Genomic DNA, 23,147 nt, shown 5'->3' on the forward strand with positions numbered 1-23,147 from the left:
TCCCTACGGGTCGGCCATGTGTTTGTAAGCATAAATCGGTAGATCGTAGGAAACTTTCCTATGGACCTTACCCGACTTTTCGCCCATTATCGCACTCGAAATCAGCCTCCATTTTGTGATAATCCTATCATTCCGCCGCATCGACCTGGCTCACCTGCCTTTGCGGCACTAAATCAAATCCCCCGCCCCTGAAACAGACTTTATCAAAACATTCATATTCCCCGCCTCTATCCGTGACGTGACTGTGCTGCGTAGGCAAACGCGCCCAGGCGTCTTCTACGCGACTCCACACAGACCCCGGAAATCAACACAGATCAGCTCACAATACAGCGCACCACAATTCGGAATATGAAACTGTACTTTGAAATCAAACCGCAAGATTGTAAATGTGGTAAAGTACATTTATTTGACATCAAATGTTTAGAGAATATTCAGCGATTTGCATTTTTATTTGCTCATGTTCCAAAAAGTTCGTATTGAGGAACGCGATGGTCCTTTGCTGTACACAGGGTCTTAGAGCATCTCACAATACAGCACCACAATTCAGAATGTGAAACCGTGGTTTAAAAGCAAACGGCAAGATTGTACATTTGGCAAAGTACGTTTATTGGACATCAAATGTTTAGAGAATATTCAGCGATTTGCATTTTTATTTGCTCTCGATCCAAATTAGTTCGTCTTGAGGGAAGCGATGTTCGTGTGCAGTACACAGGGTGTTGGTTTACGATAAAAATAAGCTCTTCTGTCGCACTGATAATCGCATGGCTGTTCCAACAACGAGGCACTAGGCCACCACAACGGTAGGTATGTTGCATCTAACCGTTAGTACCGCGTAAGGGCATACTTGTACTTGGCGATCGTCCCATAAAATGGTCAGGGTGGTAACGTTGTTCACGCGGAGAAGCAACTGGCGGCTGTAGAAGCCGTCCGCCGGTGTCTGGTACTCGTGACACAGACAGTAGTGAATGATGTACCTAAAAACATAAAAAATGAAATTAGTCTCACCATCAGATCCTTATTAAAATTATTCATTTCATAGCGAGGACAGCGCTACTGGGTGTACACAAGTGTTTAAAGGCGTGGCGAGGCATGGAGGGGGGGGAGTGGAGTACAAGGTAAGTAGCATAAAATAATAAATAAATAGGGCCAGCTGGTGGCAAGTGCAAGGTAAGTGCAGAACAAGTGCTGGGAAGGGGGGGCTGTAGGATACTGAGACAGTCCCCCAGTGCAGGGGTTGACAGGGAGGCAGTGCAGGTGGAGAGTGGAAGGGCCCAGGACCGAGGTCGCAGACAGTGGACCAGTTGTAGCAGGGGAGAGGGAGAGAGAAAGCAGAAGCAAAGAGGAAGGTTTTGAGGTGCTTCAGTAAAAGAAGATGGTTCTCCTCCAGATAGTGCGCGGTAGAAAACACTATGCCACATAGAACGAACAAGTACAACTGAACCCGTCTTTAAAGCCACTGTATAGTAATGAAATTGCGGTATAAACTCATCAAAAGTTACTTACATTATATTTGCATTTTCCATTGTGTCTCTGTGTAGGGCAGACCCGAAACACCACTCCTTCTTTGCCGACGTTACTTCTTCTAATGAACGTGGCTCATCGTTTCGTTTCTGAAATTTTATTCATTATCTTTTCTTAGTCTTTCAGGATGGTCCCGGCCTGTCAAGGTCAAATCACAATAGAACCTTATATTGGGTCGTGGGCCGTTCCGCCACCCGAGCAAAACATCAAAGCAGCTGACCTTCACTTTGAGCGAGCACACATTTCTAGTTAGCTCCAGTTAGTGTAAGGGCATCTTGTCTGCGTGCCTTTTTTTTTATTGTCCCTATGGGTCGGCCATGTGTTTGTAATACGGAAACATTCTATAATTTTTGTAAAAATGATTTATATTACTGTTTGGTTTAATTGCAATGGGCCTGCAACATGAGGAGACTCGAGAGAACAGACAATCGAATTACAATCATTTAAACCGTGATGTGTATTTCTCAATGAGCTCTGCTTTAGGTGGACATGGAACAGAGGCAATGTTGGGTGGCAATGCAGTTGTCCCCTGCATAGGTTCATTCACCACTCCATGTATGTGCCTATCGAGGACATCTACGATAAGTCTCTCAATAAACTCATATTGCATATCCTCAAACACTGGTTTGATCACCCATTGTTTACTTCTTTTAGTGAAGGCCTTATTGTAGCGAAGCGTCCCTAAAGTTCCGGTCGTCCTACTTTGTTGACGGCCAACATTATGGTTATGTGCCAAGACCGCTAGAAGAGTCCGATTTATCATGCCTTCCATGCCAAAATGCAATCTTTTGGGCCTGTACTTTAGGCACATATTGTGGAACACCTCCAAATCTCCTGTGTGGCAGAATTCCGTGAGTCCCCTCAAATCTCTTGTTATAGTTTTATCAAATACAATCTTTTCAATGGCCTTGTGAGTGGGTGATGAAGGAATCAACCACTTCTTCTTCCGTGCCTCCTCTGTGGACAAATGGCCATGTTCACATTTGTGGAAATGCTCATTTGTCGACCATTGATGTACGTTGCTACAGTGCAACATTACTGACCGCCATTTTTCCAGTAGAATTTCCAACGACCCTTCACATGTTTTTGAGCTCCACCAAAGATGGTTGCTGATTGACTTGGACCACTGTGAAATACCTTGCATATCTTTTTTTTTTCCTGCAGCCGACAATTTTTTATTGATTGTTTTTGCAAGATGCCATACGTCAAATTGGTGATTTATATTTTTGTACTGTTCTCTCATTGTCTTGGCAATTGAAACGTGTCTGTCCGTGGCTATCAGGTCGATCACCATTCCCCGCGATTGTAGTTCTTGCAATGATGCTACAAAGCCAACTTTCTCCATGGCCACTGAGGATGTACTTTGTGACACCTGCACGACCACCGAACTCACAATTTTCTTACTTTCCATGTCCTGAAAGTGGTAGGTGCAGTACTTGGCTGAAAATCCTGGACTGTCGCATTGTCCATCACCGGCTAGCCTGAAGCGTTTGCCCGCGAATGTACTTTCCATTGACATTTTTTCCATTCTCCAAGCTTCGCTGATGGCTGGAAATAGATAATCGGTTTGGTATTTGTAGAACTGACTTTTCGCAATGAAATGGATTCCCACAAACTGAAAGAAATACTGTAACTTTTTAAAACTTGAACCACTAAAAAGTGCGGCCGCTGCACAAAGTAGATTGCCTGCTGGCAGTTGCCCCAGCATGGGTTGTGCAGACCATGCGAACGGATGATATTGTGTACAGGTGGCATGTATTTTAAGGTTAGTGCCTCGAATTGCACGAGTCACATTAATCAATGGCTCCCCACATACTTCCCCACCAACCCAATGCCCACATTTCATCATCATAATAATATCCATCAAACAGCTATCGAATACAATGAATTTGGCCTCTTTCCTTATACTGTCACTCTGCATCCCAGCTGGTTCGGCCTGTAACGTTGAGGACATGTCACTCGCATGAAAGGTACAATCTCTGATATCGTCTTCCGCTATGCTGAGTGATATTGATGGTGTTTCATTGTCGTCCACTTCATTCTCTTCCATTGCAACATCTGTTCCTTGTCCGGAGATGGGAGAAAAAAACAATGTCTTCAACTTTCGCGTGCTCTTATTTTTTGCGGGTGTGGATTCTGTGAATTGATCTACGACTGCATCCAAACTACCAGGAGGACATTCACTATCAATGGCTGGTGGTGGTATAGCTCCGTTGTCAATCACTTCATATTCTTCCCATTGGCACGATGCATCTCCAGTCTCAAGTCCCTGCCAAAAGGTTTGACAAGCAACATCTCTCGTTCGCTTCACTGTCTGTGTAGATCTAGTTCTTACACCCACTCGCAACTAGAGGACAGATTAGAAAAGGGATGTTCAGTTTAAACACAACTTACAGTATTGAACTATTGACAGTGAAAGACAACATAATATAGTGAACAGGACACTAACCTTCTTTTGCTTTCTTTTCTTTGAAACTTTCTTTCCTCGAACTTCAACATCTGGACGCTGTTGCTCCGACTCGTGTGTGCATGTCTCCACTTCCTCTCGCGCTGCAACGACTATACTTTCATGATAAGCACATCCATCACTCACTGAGGCTCCATCGACTCGCTGAAACATAGAACTTTCATTAGTATGTATAATAATATTGAAAACACAAAATGTACTTGGGGACCAATACCCATACGTACATCTCAATAGCAAAACACGAATGAACGCATTGTGTAGAACATTCAAACGACAATAGTTCACGCATTGTTGATCTAGTTAGATTGAACTGTCAAGATCCATACCTCGGGCTCCGCATAGACTTCCATTGATGATATTATTGAAGATGACGCTTCAGCAACTCCCTGAAACACAGTAATTGCATTAGTATGGTTTTCTATTTTGTTTAAAAGAACATAAACTTTCTGCAGGCGTCAACGGCTCATCTAAATAGACCTGCACAAATGATCAGTTGTCTAAAATAAATAATGGATATCTAAATATGATTCGATTTGCTCCATCGTTGGAAGTGTCACCACCCAGAGATCTGCATCAACTACTAGGGGTGATGTTCTTGTTGAAGAAGCTCCGTCAGCTCCCTGAAACATAGTACTTGCGTTAATAAAGAAGGAAGTATAGCGGATGTAATCACGTCATTTGATCTCGCATGATTGATCTGTCAGTATCCATACCTCGAAATGCATAAGAACATCAAGGGACGCTGTAACTGCGGTGCACACTTCTGCAAGCTGTTGCGCCGACCCGTAACTGCATGCTCCCCCTTCCTCTTGGACTAATGCTCCATCGACTCCCTGAAACATAGGACTTTCATTAGTAATGAACACAATATTGAAAAAAGAAGACACATAGGAGGGCGACGACAGAAGGACATACCAATGGCTAAAAACGAAAGAAACATTGTGTGTAACAATCACGCTACAAGAATGCAAGATCTGATGATCTCCATCGATGGAACTGTCCGGAAACGTACCTCGAGCATCTGAGTGACATCTACGGTTGTCGTCAATGCGTTGGACTCCTCAGCATCTCCCTGAAAGACAGTACTTGCATTATTTTGGATAACAATAATTATAACTGAAAACAAAGACTAGAGGACGAGTACTGTGGTGTACCATTAGGTAAAATAATTACACGATCAATTAAAACTATTGATTTACATGCCTAAAACAAGTCAGTGTCAGAATAGCTAAGTAAGATTACCCGATAGGCGCTTGAAGTGGCTGATGACTGCAATAACGACACGGATGGAGAATCTTCAGCCTTCATATTGAGTGGATACATAAATGGGGAAATTATTGTTAGCTAATGCTACACACTACCGCAATGCCGAGAGATAAATACGTAAACTTGACTCACCAGTGGAGGGATGTGGACGAATAGAGTGGGAATAGCGGTTGAGAGCAATTTTCGCCTCGCTCGCGGTGTTTTCGTCCTTATTAGCAATGATGTGGAGTACATGTCTGGGCTAAAGTGCCTGCTGCAGATGCGGTATCGATCACCCCTCTTGTCCGCAAAGACTTCTAGGACTCTACTTTCTATCTCAGAGGCTGGATATCCGCAATATCGGACCCATTTTCTTATCTGATCTATTGTCTTAGGGAAAACATGCATTATAGTACCTTCAGATTTGTTATGGGTCTTCGAAGGGCAACCGCCAATGGAACAGGCAGGCATTATGGAAAGTTCTGAAAAGTAAAGATCAACAATTCTCTATGAATACCAATGTGTTAAAACATTAAATGACACATAAAAGGTTCAATGCAAGGTCCGTTTTGGTTCTTGGAACTATACATGTTATTCACATGCGGATAAGTATTTCAATAACTTTCAAAAAATAGAAAAAGTAATTTGACTAAACTCAGAACATGTGACTAGTTCCTTGCATGTACTGTCGTGAACGAAAAGAAAACATGGATGCAATTTGATGACTACTAGCAAATAGATATAAATTAAAAAATTGGACGCAAAATGATTATGGTACATGGACTTACCTTGACGAACAAACAGTTAGATGCAGGGATCAGAGTAGTTTCTTGTCGTAGAACAGGGAGCAGTTCACAGGTTGCAAACTGACGAGTTTGCTCAAAGTGGTCACGGAAGTTCACAGAGACGAAGAGCAGATAACCAGCACCTTCACGGGTTGACTAGCAAAGCGCAAAGAAGTTCTCATTAGAAATATGAAGTGGGTTATAAAGAATTCGAAACAGGGGTGTGTTTGTGAATGAATGACGTGTATATGTCGTGGCATTATGCGGTCTGCAGGGGGCCGTCCAGCGTGAGGGGGGATGCTTGGCAGGAGACACGGGGTCTGGAGGTAGACATGGGAACAACAACCCATGCTCTATAGACCACTTTGAAGTGTACATGGTCTTTGGCACCTCTTGGCCTTTATCGCTCCCTGACAGCTCCACTTGCCAGCACAAGTACCCCGGTGCGAACTGCCTTTGATAGGGCGGGGGGTGGATCGGGGCGGTGGTCGTGCAGACAAGACACAGGAAGACTCGTGAATGGAGACACACTTATGTGGATTGCAGGGGGCCGTCCAGCGTGAGGGGGGATGCTTGGCAGGAGACACGGGGTCTGGAGGTAGACATGGGAACAACAACCCATGCTCTATAGACCACTTTGAAGTGTACATGGTCTTTGGCACCTCTTGGCCTTTATCGCTCCCTGACAGCTCCACTTGCCAGCACAAGTACCCCGGTGCGAACTGCCTTTGATAGGGCGGGGGGTGGATCGGGGCGGTGGTCGTGCAGACAAGACACAGGAAGACTCGTGAATGGAGACACACTTATGTGGATTGCAGGGGGCCGTCCAGCGTGAGGGGGGATGCTTGGCAGGAGACACGGGGTCTGGAGGTAGACATGGGAACAACAACCCATGCTCTATAGACCACTTTGAAGTGTACATGGTCTTTGGCACCTCTTGGCCTTTATCGCTCCCTGACAGCTCCACTTGCCAGCACAAGTACCCCGGTGCGAACTGCCTTTGATAGGGCGGGGGGTGGATCGGGGCGGTGGTCGTGCAGACAAGACACAGGAAGACTCGTGAATGGAGACACACTTATGTGGATTGCAGGGGGCCGTCCAGCGTGAGGGGGGATGCTTGGCAGGAGACACGGGGTCTGGAGGTAGACATGGGAACAACAACCCATGCTCTATAGACCACTTTGAAGTGTACATGGTCTTTGGCACCTCTTGGCCTTTATCGCTCCCTGACAGCTCCACTTGCCAGCACAAGTACCCCGGTGCGAACTGCCTTTGATAGGGCGGGGGGTGGATCGGGGCGGTGGTCGTGCAGACAAGACCCGTTTGCCGCAGGGCCTCACCAAGGAGAGGCCATCTAACTGAATGTAAGAGGATGGCTGCAGGATCTACTACATGGAATGCAGGGGGGTGAGTTTATAAATACCTCACCCTCCCAGGAGAATATACACTAGATTCATTTAAAAAATCAAAACAACCATTGTTAAAATATATGTTGGGCTTTATTTTAGATTTTAATTAAACATAAATAATAAACATTACACATTGTAAAGTTGAGGTTGCAGCACATCGAGGGAAAATCCGCGGTATTGTCCACTGTCACTGGGGAAATGTTGTCTAATGGCAAGTACCGCACAGGCAGGTATTACTCTCCGAACGCGGTGTCCGAGCCTCCCGTGAAGCCACCAAGTGAAGCAACGATAGGCCACCAGCCTGTACCACCTGTGAAAAAAAAAGATGCAAACTGTATTAAACTGACCAAACTTTCTTATCAATGTCGATTCAGGTAACACATGTCATTTTTCTTAGAAAAAAATTATATCTAGAAAATGCACTATATGGAACAAATTTACATGCGTTCGAATGATATGTAAATGTAATTTTATATGTGGGAGACGACCATGAAATAGTGGTGGCATCACTGACATCACAAACAGAGTATACTTACTCGTTACTCGGATTACGCGGACGAACAGTGCCGCGAAGTTCGTGCATAAGCACCATCATCATCCTCAACACGGTCCGTGAGAGGCAGGCTTCCCTGAACTCTGGCAGCTCGGTGATGCATTGCGGACTTTGCTCGCCTTCCTGCAGACTTTGCTCGCTTTCCGAAATGTAGGCCAAGCACCCGGAATTTTCACGGCAGCAGCAGTTCTCCTCCTCAGTTGGCATTAGCTCGCACCGATTGCACGTGCACCAGGTGGAGACGCCGTCCATGCGACATGGTCCAGGCTCTTCATCCGTTGACTGGTCCTCCCAACTGCCGTCCGAATCCCCATCGTTTTCGCGTGCTTGACTTTCCAGTAGTTCTTCCTCGGTGTACTCGGGCTCGTACATATACGGCATTATTGTGGCCATTGTGCGGTAAAGATAGTAAAATAATTTACAGAGATGGTACAGGTGTTCACACGGGCTACAAGCGGCGAAGGTAGCTGACCAGAGCACTGAAACGAGTCACAGAATACTCAAAGTAACACAGAGAGAGGAATGGAATCGAAAATCTGCTGCTGTGTGTTGTGAAACGGTCTGTTTATACTTATTGGGGAAAGAGGCGTCCTGCCATTTCCATGGCAACACGTCAATAGCTGAGGCGCAGCGATTGTTGACACGAGACGTGCTTGAAATGGGCAGTACGCGTCTGCTGATGTCAGGCTCAGGGGCGGGGGATTTGATTTAGTGCCGCAAAGGCAGGTGAGCCAGGTCGATGCGGCGGAATGATAGGATTATCACAAAATGGAGGCTGATTTCGAGTGCGATAATGGGCGAAAAGTCGGGTAAGGTCCATAGGAAAGTTTCCTACGATCTACCGATTTATGCTTACAAACACATGGCCGACCCGTAGGGACAATAAAAAAAAAGTCCCGGAACTATCCTTTAATACTGTGCTAGGTATACAATCCAACATGGGACTATTACTTGACATATTAGCCTTCAAGTAGGACATCAGTGGTACAAAAAAGGCATTATTTGGATATAACATCTGTTTTTACTGCTCATCTAATTATGGGCCTGGCAGGATTACATAAGCATTATTCCATGGAAATGCTGCATGCTGTAACCCCCAACATACTATGTAGTCAAGCACCACATTTTTAGACCAATTGTTTACCTTAACTGAAGAGGTGGTGGTAAACAAGTTGAAACCACACCTAAAAATTTTTGGTTCCTGGACTGAAATGGACCTTCTCACCACATTTGCCTTGTAATGCACAAAGGGTTGTGAATGTACCTTCTTGTGCATTTAAGCAAATTGTTCAGTAGCATTATGAGGCACTGCGGTATAGAATCGTCGAGTTTGCTTTTCAAAATGGGGTTGGAAATAGATATTGAAAAAATATCAAAAAAGATCATAATCATTTTTGAAAATCTCCATGTTTTACCTCAAAAAACACACCAACAACGCTGCGCTTGTCACTTCATTACCAAGAATGTAATATTGACATACAATGAAGTCAAGTCCTGGCCCAAGCCCAACAATGTAATATTCACATGGACTGAAATCAAGTGCTTGCCGAAGCCCAACAATGTAATATTCACATGGACTGAAATCAAGTGCTTGCCCTAGCCCAACAATGTAATATTCACATGGACTGAAATCAAGTGCTTGCCCAAGCCCAACAATGTAATATTCACATGGACTGAAATCAAGTGCTTGCCCTAGCCAAACAATGTAATATTCACATGGACTGAAATCAAGCGCTTGCCCTAGCCCAACAATGTAATATTCACATGGACTGAAATCAAGCGCTTGCCCTAGCCCAACAATGTAATATTCACATGGACTGAAATCAAGTCCATGCCCTAGCCCAACAATGTAATATTCACATGGACTGAAATCAAGTGCTTGCCCTAGCCCAACAATGTAATATTCACATGGACTGAAATCAAGTGCTTGCCCTAGCCCAACAATGTAATATTCACATGGACTGAAATCAAGTGCTTGCCCTAGCCAAGCAATGTAATATTCACATGGAATGAAATCAAGTGCTTGCCCTAGCCAAGCAATGTAATATTCACATGGACTGAAATCAAGTGCTTGCCCTAGCCAAACAATGTAATATTCACATGGACTGAAATCAAGTCCTGGCCCAGGCCCAACAATGTAATATTCACATGGACTGAAATCAAGTGCTTGCCCTGGCCAAACAATGTAATATTCACATGGACTGAAATCAAGTGCTTGCCCTGGCCAAACAATGTAATATTCACATGGACTGAAATCAAGTGCTTGCCCTGGCCAAACAATGTAATATTCACATGGACTGAAATCAAGTGCTTGCCCTGGCCAAACAATGTAATATTCACATGGACTGAAATCAAGTGCTTGCCCTGGCCAAACAATGTAATATTCACATGGACTGAAATCAGGTGCTTGCCCTGGCCAAACAATGTAATATTCACATGGACTGAAATCAGGTGCTTGCCCTGGCCAAACAATGTAATATTCACATGGACTGAAATCAGGTGCTTGCCCTGGCCAAACAATGTAATATTCACATGGACCGAAATCAGGTGCTTGCCCTGGCCAAACAATGTAATATTCACATGGACCGAAATCAAGTGCTTGCCCTGGCCAAACAATGTAATATTCACATGGACCGAAATCAAGTGCTTGCCCTGGCCAAACAATGTAATATTCTCATGGACCGAAATCAAGTGCTTGCCCTGGCCAAACAATGTAATATTCACATGGACCGAAATCAAGTGCTTGCCCTGGCCAAACAATGTAATATTCACATGGACCGAAATCAAGTGCTTGCCCTAGCCCAACAATGTAATATTCACATGGACCGAAATCAAGTGCTTGCCCTAGCCAAACAATGTAATATTCACATGGACCGAAATCAAGTGCTTGCCCTAGCCAAACAATGTAATATTCACATGGACTGAAATCAAGTGCTTGCCCAAGCCCAACAATGTAATATTCACATGGACTGAAATGAAGTGCTTGCCCTAGCCGACACGTATGTCAACCCATTTAAGGCTTTCTCAGGGCTTTGCAGAGGCAGGTAAGTTCCTGTTGCTGTCTCGTCCGTTAGTTAACAAATCCAAATTCCATCCATATTATTACAATGTCGTCCCCTTGGTTAAAGTCCCTCCAATGTACATCCATGGGTAAATAAACCTGATCCATATTGCATTCGCTGGCTCCCATGTCAATTATTTGTAGAAAAATAGCTCACGTCTCTGATAAATGTCTGTAAATAACATGAATACATGTGTCCACATTTCATTGGATGTACTTAAATACCTTTGAGCAACAAAATCCTCAATATAGGATGTCCTGTCAGGATAACCCTTACTGCATTCGGCGTCCCGCGCTTGTTCACTAAAAACTATTATCCTTTATGTTTGCAAGTCTCCATGTTTTACCGTTATTCTGATAATGGGGCGGTTTCCGGGGGCTGCCACAGGCAGGAACATTATATTGCACGAGGTAATCCAGGGAAAAACTGCACAATATGCATAACGAGGGCCCAGTAATCAACAAAAAAGCATACATCTTTTATTCTCAATATGATACAGTAAATCAGATTTGGAACAATTGTACAAAGAAGAGACACAGATCAAAATAGCAAGCGATACATCATGAAACAGGCACTTTTAGGGTATGACCTTTCAGGCTGGCTGCTTTAAAGATTCAGGGCCTGTTTCACAGAAGCGTTTTGTAATGGGCAATCCCCTAGGAACACGTTCTGTGACTCAGGCCTCAAATCTCCTAGATAGATTACCCAGTGCCTCCCCTCAAACCATCCGACTGCTTCACCCCCTTTATTAAACTTTATCAAATGCTGTGTCTTGGTCTGAAACCAATGCCAACGCACATGGTTTCACCAGGGAATGATTGAGAGCAGTCACAATATACAAAATGGTACTTCTACATCTAAGCGTTAATGCTGTTCTTTCATAGATGTGTGTTGCTGGCTCTATTGCTGTACATAGTTAAGTAATTATGCTCCTGGTTACTGAACCAAACAAGGGTGCCCCAACAGCTTGGAGAGAGACAATTTGATATGGTCTGTTTCTTTCCGTTGAATCCACAGACCCTGCTTAGGGGCAGGCCATCTGGCATGGCGGCGGCAGTTGCAATTCATCAACTGCCGACTCACCGGAAGTGACGATGATGCATTAGCTCCGTTCAGCCCTCCACAGCCACAATGGATGCAGTATGGCAGCCTTAATTAAGGCTCATTTTGTCATTACGCCCCGGGTTTGTGGTGCTTGGCAGCCTGGCTCGCCTTTCGCTGGCATATAAACCCGTTTTTCTATATTGTGCTTTCGTGTAACTGGGTTATTGTTAGCTGGCTAGGCTGCGGACTGATTTCCTTTGGCCCCCTGCTGCACTGGCGCAGGTAAGTTAAATCTAGACGGAAAGTAAAACTACCCAGAACGAATTCCCAGTGGTTAGGAAGCGTCAGTGCACACAATCCCATCCATCATTCTTGTTTGCTCCTAGGAAGATTTTGGAGCGTTGAGCAGTTATGGAAAAAAATCAGAATAAAACATGTGGAGAATGTAGGATTAGGCACGTTATTTGTCGATTTATTTTCCTACCGCTTAACATTGCCCGCAGTAGCCTGTGGAATTACGTTCCTTGCTTTCTCGGTTAATGTTCGCAGTTTAGGCATTCATTTGAGTGTGGCGGTAATGGCAAAAGCAGTCAGTGGGCCTCATTCTAAGTTTGCCGGTGTCATGGTGGATTTTCGGCAAACGGATTTACTGTTACCGCCACTTGGTTTGGTGGATGTCCCGCCAGATTACAAGTGGCCATAATGGAAGTAAATCGCCATTCCATGGAGTCCCCTGGGATTCCATGGGGGGATTTGCCTCTATTACCGGTGCCGGTAAAAATGGCTATTTTTGCCTGCAAGGCGCCTGACTTACCTGCAGACGTTGGCTGGAGGTAAATCAGGTGCCCCACCAGCAAACTTGCAGTTGGCTGGTGCGGTAACGTGTCAGTAAATGTTATTACCGGCAGGTTATTACTGCACTGTCAACTTATAATGAGGCCCAGTATTTGTAAATAGAACCCGTTTTCACCGTCCGCCGCATTATACACTAAACCAGGCCTACTTAAAATCACCTGATATAGCGCCTCGATGCCTTTGGGCTGTAGTGCGCTCTACAAATCTAAAAAAATAAAAATAAATAAAATTACGGCCTATGGGGTAGGTACTGCATGCAGTATTGATTCGTGATTCATTGAGTGCACTTGTATAGCTCGTGATTATCCTGGGGCCTGGGGGGCTGAGCGCTGGTCATCTAGTTGCCAAGGGCAACAGAAGCTGCTTGAGACGGTAACGATTTTTACGAGAAAATAGAAATGGGCAGAGCAGAACGCCTGCCATTTTTAGAGGCGAGTCTAAAAGAAGAAACAAACAATGGACGGGCACGGCAGAGTGGGCGAGTTGAAGTAGATTGCTCCACTTTCAAGTTCCGGTGAGCAGCGGCTACACTGTGAGTGCAATTAAAAGTCAAACACTGAACCAGAAGCCAGGGAAGGGAAGAAATGGCAAAAATAACATGCTTATATCCGAGGAGTCCACAGAACTAGCGGACAGCCGCATTCTGCACACGCAAAAGGAAGATCGGCCATGAAGGCCATTGCAATAGGACCACCTCGCACGAATAGCCGTCCCAACCACCAGCGATCCATGACTGGAAGAAAAGGGAGAAGCGCTATGCCTCTGCGGTCTGATGTGCCGAAATAGGTGCCCAGAGCTGCAGTGAGCTGAGGCACTAAGGTGAGGTCGTCATTAAAATAGAAACCCAGGTTCTGTGTTACCTTGTGGACCCGTGCAAAGGAAAAGCCAAGAAGGCAAAGTATTGCAGATATGTCCTATTTTTGCCACCACAGTGCTTTACCTCGGTCTTTGCACAGACATCCAGTCCTATTGGACTAAAAGACCGGAAAGCAACCCAGAGAACTCCCCTCCAGCTCCTGAATACTCAAAGCAGTTCTGTTTATTCTCAGTGTACAATTGCCTGTGGACGTTCCAGGACTGGCGTAGATAAAAAATAGAGTCACACAAGAAATTCAAAAGAATCGCGAAGGAGGGGGTGCTTGGGTAACCCAGAAGGGAAGGGAGAGCAGATAAAGGAAAAGGGACCTCGTTGGGCTTTCTGAAGGCAGGCCTCTAGAAATGAGCAAAACTACTGTTGGGAGCTGCTCGCCAAGCAAACTCCCAATGTGTTGATTAAGAACTCGTGTTCGATCTTATCAAATGTGGCAAACAGGCCTAAAATGACCAGCAGCGCCCAGTTTCCTTTGTCTAAAGATCTTAAAAAGTGTCAACCAAAAAACCCAAAAGCACATTTTTCATGCCATGATCTCTTCAGTCGCCAGATTACAGAAGAGACAAATATGCTGTAGAATGCAAAAATGGTTGAAGTTGGTAAACAATTATCTTTTTCCATCATTCTGCAAAGGATTGCAAGTTGGTAGTAAGGTGCAAATTGGGCAAAATACAGAGGTCCAAGTTTGGCTTCTTCATAATTGGAGATATTCGAGCTTCTTTAAGTACTGCTGGAATATAGCTTTAGGAGACACTTAAGTTGACAAGAAGAGTCATGCACTTAGCTTCATTGTAAGAGCCAAAGGACCGGCAGGGACATCCAGCCTAATATTACTTTTGCCTAAATCTGAATAAACAATGCAGCCACATTATAACCCAGCTTGGAGCAGACCTTGCCGAATAGCAAAGGCTTAAAGGATCAAGCAGGCATTCAACCATTTATTTAGTTTCTTTGGGTCACCTGAGAATATCCCGCTGGATAATTTACAGAGAGATTGCATAATCACCGATTCAGGGCAGTTATCATTTGCCTCACTCCAGTGCACCAGACCGTCTCTCTGAAATGCTGACAGCTCAGCCATGGATGCTTCGTCCCTCCAGATGCTTCTTCATTTTGAGATGTTTGATATCATTAATCTGGGTCCTCAGTGGCTAAGATGGGTGCAGGATTTATTTGGATGTGCTATTGCCTCCCGTGGGTCTGCCAGATGACAAGTGCATGAGAGGTCTGCTGATGCATACCGTGGGTCCTGCTGTTTCGTGACATCATATATACAATTTTAGAAGACAACATTAACACATTGGATGGTCCCAAAGCAAGCCTGGACAAGTATGTTGCACCAAATAAGAATATTCTTTTTGAGGGTCCCATTAGTCACGCCACCACTAAGGTGAAGGGCAAAGCATTGTTCAGTATTGTAATGCGCACCAGAGAGCTCATCCAAAATGGTGGCTTTCATTGTTACTCAAACGAAGAACCACTCAAGTCACAAGTGATTGCTGGATGTGAATCCTCCTCTTTTCAAAGAAAGCTTTTACAACAACACACCCTTGAGGAGGTTCTGACCATAACCTGCACTGCCACAGTAGTTGATCTACAGTTGGAAGCAATTGACATGGCAAAACCAGTTCAGCCAATGCAGTCCTCAATCTGCCTTGTGAGGGACACACCAAAATCAACTAAGATGCTTCCGATGTAGTTATGAGTAGCCACATGGAGGTGGCTACCTGACACTAGATCGCTCATGCAATGCTGAGGCTGGAAAAATAACGCCAAAGCTGTCTGTCATTCCTTGATTTGAACAAGGGATATGATCAGCTGGATTTAGCATCTCCGAGCCAGCCTAGACCTATTCTGCTACAAACGATTACGTTTTGGTGTTTCGTCACTGCCAAAACCTTTCAGGAGGAAATACCTAAAGTCACATGTCAATTCACATATTGCTTTGGGATGACATTTTAGTATTCAGCACAGGAAGCACAGGATGCAGCACTTAAAAAGAGTCTGCCTGGCATTGGAAGAGGCACATTTTGCCCTCAATAAGGGAACATGCCAATTAAGAAACTATACACTGACATTCTTTGGTCATTACTTTTCTGAAAACAAAACAAAGTCAGGATCCAGAGAAGGTGCAGTAATTCACATCAGCGTCATGCCCTAAAGCCTTGTCAGCCTCACACTACTTCTTAGGCATGGCGAGCTGTTGCACAAGATACAATAAATAATCGGCATCCACTAGTGCATTTTAATGTTTCCTCACTAAGCAGGATCAGGAGTTCATTTGGACCCAAGAAGATCAGTATGCTTTTAACCAAATACAAACATTGCAAATGTAGATTGCATGGCATGTTTCGATCCGGAACCACGCACTGAATTGACCGTGGACAACTGCCCAGTTGTTTTGGGTGCCATTCCAGCACGATAACGGTTGGGCTCAAACTCTCCTAGAATCTGATGCCAGCAGAAGTCTCGCCGACATCAAAAGGCCCTACTCTCACACAAAAAAAGAGAGTCTAGCAGTCATCTCAGGGTACGAAATTGAGGGGATCTATTTAGCTCCTGCTTGTAGCCTAGAAGACCCTGTTTAGCTTGACACCAACAGCAACCAGGAGGTACTTTTGGCTCCCCAGGCCAAAATATACTAAACAAACACACCCATATGTATTCAACTCTGTGCGTTTAGGACAACCTATAAATAAGCATTCAGAAACATCTATACACAATTTAAAGATTAAAGGGTAATAATAAATGGACAAAATGATATGTTTCCATTGTATCTGGAAGTTAAGATTTGCGAAGCACTATGCACTAGCTCCTCGTCCCCAGTCATAGCTCCTGGTCACTGATTAACACGGGATACCCAGGAGCTTCTTATAGCTCCTGCTTTTCCAAACTTAATTTCGGACCCTGTCATCTATTCGTATGAACGCTATTACTCATACGGCAAAGTTGTTACCATCATCACGGACCATCCAGCTTTCACAACCATGTATGGGAACTGGAAAGCAAAGATGCCTCCAAGGATTTCAAGATGGGGCCTCCGTCTACAGGAATGCAAATGTCAAATTCTTCACAAGCCTGGAAAGGAACAAAATCATGATGCTTATCTCTCAAGACACCCGGTACCAGCACTTGATACAAGAACCTCCCCATTATAACTCGTACTGGTAGATGAAAGTGACAAGACACAGCAGTCATTCAATGAACAAACCAATGGAACAACTTCAACCAAACTGATCAAATATTTTTTCCAAATGGTGTTCAATTCACAAATTCACCTTTATTACAATTACCATTAAATGTGCACATTTTCAAAATTAGTTTTGCTTCGAATTCATAATTCCAATGTACGTATTATTTGTTAAGTACACTGTGCCCCACTCTGTCTTCTGCTTTGGGCTTAGGATTTATAACTTACATGTGGGCACTATTGATTAAAGACATTCCAAAAGGTTAGTTATATTTTAAATGAGCATACTGCAAAAGTAAAAATTAAATGAATGGTTAAATGATCATCTCAATGTGTCTGCCATCTTGTTACAGGGACACGCCCCAAGTTTGTTTCTTACAAGTACCTGTGTTTCAAGCTCTGCCATAGTTGCAATATTCAGGGCTGAAATGTTAAACAAATACGCTTATTCAACCTAAATTTCCACCAGTAAAAAGAAATTATTAGATATTAAAAGAAGAAACTTGGTTTGGATTTTACTCACAACCCTGTGTCAGTCTGATAAGTATCCTAGGTATTTGTAGTTGCAAAAAACAAAACTTTATTACTTTCTGGTATTTGACAAGTGCTTGAAGCAAGCACTTGAATCGGTGTTAAAGTTCAGAAAGCAAAGTGTAATGCCAAACTGGACACTTATGTAAACAGGCATTATATCTCCCTGAGAGATAGCGCATACCTGGTGGCTGGTTTCACTCCACAGCGTATCCCTGGTGGGACTTATTTGGTGCCGCCATTTTGTAAAAAGGTTAGTCCATGGGGTTAGTTGTTGTATGGAACAGTGGAAATGAAAATGCCCCTCAATTCCATCGTTAGATGTAGGGAGCACTCTGTTGATGTTTTGAGATCCCGCCGCAGAGCGCTGAATGCTGAATTACGCAGACCAACTTCCCAGGTCTTCGGACAGGGATGCTGGCTAGGTTTACACCGGAGTGATTTAGTCTAGGTGCAATTGCTCAATGAATGTGGAGAGGTGGCAAGAGAGCCACAGTGAGGACCATGTGCATGTTGCACCAGCCCAGGCATTCTCAATGAGGGAAGAAGCGAAGATTGGGGGCAATCTGCAGCCGCCTCGAGGCATGCCTCAGAGCCTCAGAAGGGAGACTCCTGGGGTCAGTTAAGCAACAAGTGTGTCTCAGGCGCAGTGGCTCGCCCGGTGGAGAGGAGATGCAGTGTCTGTGGCACGCAATGACGGAGTAGCATAGAAGGAATGCTTACTTACTTGTAATCCTAGTTCTCCATCCTGGGTCTCTTCACTAAAGTCACGAACCTTGAATATTTCTGCCGCTGTGTGGGAAACTTAACCTCCAGAAGCCACGGTTTCTTTGAGATACCATATTTCCTTTAATTTTGATAAGGAAAAAAGCAAACACAAAGAATCATATAGGCAAGCATTTAAAAGTAGAGCACTGCAACTTTAAGGCATGCAGAGTGATCCGAATCCCAGGGTGCACCATAGGGCCACTACAAGCTCCGTTCATTTTGATACAAAAAATGTGTCTCCACTTTCTCTATTTTTAGCCAAATATGGCATGTGTTGCCACATGCATGCCTGAGAATTTCTGTAACCTCCCATTTTAAGATCTTAAGTTTTCAAATGTTCTTCAGGGATTCCGGGTTATTTAGCTTGCAGGGAAATGGCTGCTATCCCTATCCATTGATTGCTTGCCTCATCGCTGTAATGATCATAATACTCCATTTTGACAAGTGGTTGCTCTATGACAGGCTGCAAAGGTTACACACGCCTCCAGCCAGTTGCAAGTGAGAATTTCATCAGGGTGCATGTGGAGGGATTGCAACCTACTTAGGTGCTCGGCCTCTACATGCACCACCTATGCATGTGCACCCCCAGTGGTCTACTGTCAAGCGGCAGTTACGGAGATAGGCAATGATTTGGGTCAACTATTTGGCATGCCGTAGCAGCTAACATTCCCTGCTAGCACGGGATCTTGCGGTGTTGGAGCTTCACATGACCATAGAGGGCCTGTGTGTGACATGCACAATGCAGAGTTTGAGAGTGATCAGCAAGAGATCTGACCACAGATGAAATGCACTACAAAAGCTACTGTTTTGTTACTAAGTGAAGGCTAGATCCAGCATGTCGCTGGCTGTTTCGGCTGTCCGAGTGTGTCAGTTCACAATCTGGTAGAGATCCACTGAATCCAGTTTTCTTTTGTATCCCTTTTATGCCCTTATTCTCTAAGGCATTAAAGTCTATCATTAGAATTGGGTTCTGGCCCATGGTCTTAGACTTGGCGTATAGCATCGTATCAATGATTGCATTTAAGCAGCCTATGACGAAGCCCACTGGGTGATGGATTATTGCAGTTACCAAGGAAATTGAGCTTCATTGCGCATAGAGCTACCATGCAGCTGAAGCCCAGTACACTGTATTCTACTGCCTATCTGCCCCTCTATCGAATGCCCTATTTTCATGGATGATTGATAGTCCAGGCGTGGGCAGATCTTCAACAATGGTGGCAGCCTTGTCTGTGAGAGTGGATTCTGAGAGGCTGATGATATCTGCTTTTGGCAATCAGATCACGGCTGATAGAGAAGTGCTACCACATGTGAGGACTGATGGTTGTTGGAGGTTGTGATCTGGGCATCAAATAGGGGATTTGAGCGATGACAGCAATCGCACTGTGATGTCACTGTGATGTCAGGTGTCGTCCTGCCAGTTTGATTTGTGGGGCTGCTGAGAGATATTTTTGCCTTATTGTAACTCGTTAATTACTATTACAATATATACAGTCGGGGTTGCCAGCAGATTGATTATTAGAGACACCTCGGTATAATGAACCTTCTCAAAATAGGTGTGGGTAGTATTACTGCTTTAACGCAATACATGTTTCTAGTTCCAGTGCTCAGAATTGAAATGACCCAATTTTATAAGAGAACGGCGTTGCAGTCCTTGTGACGAATCAACTTCCTGGGCACCAGTGGTCCAGGGATGAATATCGGTTTCTAAACCATCAATCAACCCCACAGTTCTAGTACAGCAGAAGGGATCCGAACAGATTGGAATACAAGTGAATTATAAGATCTCCTTGTCCAATGGATGGTAACGTGGACGGAATGGCAGGCTTATCTTTGCAAGGTCGTGGATCGTTGGTAAGTTGGAACACAGCGAAAATACAATTATTACTTAATGATGAAAAGGGACTGTCCAGTCAAGGTTGTATACAAATATCTACTTTATTATTACTACAACAGACAGTTCGAGCACACTACAAAATACAACCCACCCTATAAAGGAACACAGAGGACAGACAGTTTCACGAAGGAAAGGGATGCACTCTGGATACTGACAGTAGGGTTGTTGGTAAAGTAATAAGTCTTACTGTTCAAGATTATTTGGTCTCAGCACCAAGGGGGCAAAGGGTCGTAACTGTCTTTAGGGGGCCCTTCAGAGAGGGACCAGAGGGGCAGAACCACAATGTACCTGGTGCTGAAGAGGTTCTTGGTGCTCGACAGCGTCAAGGTGGTTCCAGGGTGCTTTTCAGCCCTTGAGATGGAGTGGCGGGAGACAGCTGCGGTACCAGGCGGCAGGCAGTTCGGCAAGCAAGGCTGGACGGACATCTGCAGGCTGGACGGACATCTGCAGGCTGTCCGGCATGACAGCTCAGGGACACGAGTCGTTGTCTCTGTGCTGGTGGGCGGATCTGGAATACTGGTGGAGGCATCTCGGACAGCTTTGGTGACTGCGGCATGACGACAGTCAGAGGTGAAGCCGGATGTGACTCTTCATTAAAGCGCAGGGTTCCCTTGAAGTTTGTGCAGTGAGCAGACTTCCTGTCTCCCCCAAACCACATACTTCTCCCCTCTGAAAGGAATCAGCTCTGCAGGAGTTTGCCTATGGTAAATAGTGGACTCAGACATGCATTTCACTGCCTTTAATACAGAGGGGTGGGAGGTAGCTTCAAGTTGACACATTGCATACCAAAGGGGTGTTAGCTCTGCCTTTCCTGTTGTCTATTCCGGCAATCAAACCCCTTCAGACTTGCTTCAATTATATCTCATTAGCATGCACTGCTACCAGCCGGAGGACAAAGGAAAGCAGATCCATGGGGCCTTTGATAATTAAATTAGGCTGCCCATGCATGAGGAAGGTGTGCCTTCCCCCTCCTTGAGACGCTTTGATGTACCCACGGCTGTCACATTCCAGCTGAATATGACAGGGTAAGACAGCACCTGTAGGCTGTGTCTTCCTGCAGTACATGTGACTATGTGTTCTGTGTGGGAAGCAGATGGACTGTGTGTGGAATGGCCTCACACAGTCCTCTGAGGTTGGTCTCCCATCATTCCTTTTCATTAATAAAAATAAAAAAAGCCCATGCAATGGTCGAATTCCTTACAGTCCTGCTTTAGTGGGGCCAGTGATTTGCTCAAAAAAGACGCTGCACAGAAAACATGTATAGGTTGGTGCAAGGTGTAAGGGAGAACAATGTCCAAAACATTTATGAGTTCAACGAATACCGCCAAACTCATTTAATGTTACTGTATGCAAAAATTAGCAGGTACCCAAAAGGTATGCATGATTCCAAGTCATGCACACCTTGCCATTATTCCCCATTTGGAAGCCCAATATGCTTTTGTGTGGAATACCTCTACACAAAAGCAGGTGAAAATAAGCATTTCAAAAATGAAATTTGGAATTTGCCAGAGTGCTAAAACACCCGGTAATGGTCATTACCAAATGTTTTACCACTACTGCCAAACTCGCAATCAGGCTTATACTGTAAAGTAGAAAGAATGTCCAGATATTTGCTTGAGAAGACTATGGGGGTCATTTTCCGCTGAGCAAAGTGCAAAATGAGAGCGTACACACAGAGCATAATGCATTCATGCTTTGGTTTTGCATTCCAGCATATTTTGAGGCGTAGCGGGGGCACAAGGCAGAATTTGCATCTCTGCCTTGCTTTCCTCCTCTGTCTAGAAAGAGCACCACCTTTTACTGCTACATGAGATTTTCCTCCCGGTGTAAAAACCAATGGATTCCTATGAAATACGCTTCACATTTACACCTGATAGTGAGCAGGTGGATTCCGTAGGAACCGATTAACAAACGCTACCCGCAGAGCGTAGATTCCGGGCCGAGTTTACTGTTTGGCAAAACGGACATGGCCTCACTTTTCACAATGACACGCCACCCCACCTTGCAAAGGTTCAGAATTGCATGCAGGGGACCCAAAAACACATAAGTGCTGAAATTGCCGGCCCCTATGTACAACTAGCACTTTCTTTAAAATGACCCTGCAACATTAAACTTGGATGAACATGTCGATAACAATCATTTTAGTTAAATTAGTTGAAGAAATTGAGCAAGGATCTGGTGCGTTAGGTATGTGCATACATCTTTCTCTTTTTCCATGTTACTCCTCACATAAAACAATGAGTCTTTGATTTAAAATGACATTTCTTTGGATGGTGCCTCAGGGCCAGCATGCTCGCCTCGGAGGCAAGACGACGCTGATCAACACAGGCTCGATCCCCGGGTCCGTGCTTAGGAACCTCTGGGTATTAAGCACGGTATAAATAACCAATTAAATAAATAAATAAAGAACACAGATTCAGCATTGACATGTCCGTAAACCAATGTCCTGTCCTGAATGTGACACACGGTGAACATCTCTTTTGTTTTTAGCAGTATATTAGTCGCTAGTCGCTTGGCATTGACAGTTCATTGAGGAAGCCCTGCCCCAGCCTGTACCAGAACCCACTTGTCCCTACTAATGTGCGTAGCGTATGCATGTTGGTTTAGGTAAAGATTTTCTTTCTTAGAATATGGCTGAAGTCCACATTGACTGCCAATAACACTATGATAATGCTCCTTTCATGAGGGATTTCTCGAATCTACAGCAGGACCAGCATCTCAGAATTCCTTTGAGAGGAATCTTCATCGAGAGTTTACTAATTAACAAGAAAAAAGGCAGAAAATCTGAACAGGGGAGGGTGTAAAGGGGTTGGGAGGGCCCGGCTATGAACTCTGGAAAATATTCTAATTTGAAGCAGCGCAGGAAATGATGAAACTGGCAGCTGCGGCTTGCCTCCATCACTCGCTGCCAATCCTGCCGCGCCAAGTATTCAAGAGCATATTTCAAAACAG

The 23,147-nt window shown here is 44.5% G+C and overlaps 1 protein-coding gene across 1 annotated transcript in view; it reads right to left on the minus strand.

Moving 5' to 3' along the window:
* Positions 1-23,147, minus strand: part of RADIL (Rap associating with DIL domain) — a 781,529-nt gene that overhangs the window by 662,896 nt on the left and 95,486 nt on the right. The gene's annotated exons all lie outside the window — the stretch shown is intronic.

The sequence above is a fragment of the Ambystoma mexicanum genome, chromosome 2p (genome assembly GCF_040938575.1).
Source record: "Ambystoma mexicanum isolate Mex_15411 chromosome 2p, UKY_AmexF1_1, whole genome shotgun sequence".
In the NCBI taxonomy this organism is placed as follows: domain Eukaryota; kingdom Metazoa; phylum Chordata; class Amphibia; order Caudata; family Ambystomatidae; genus Ambystoma; species Ambystoma mexicanum.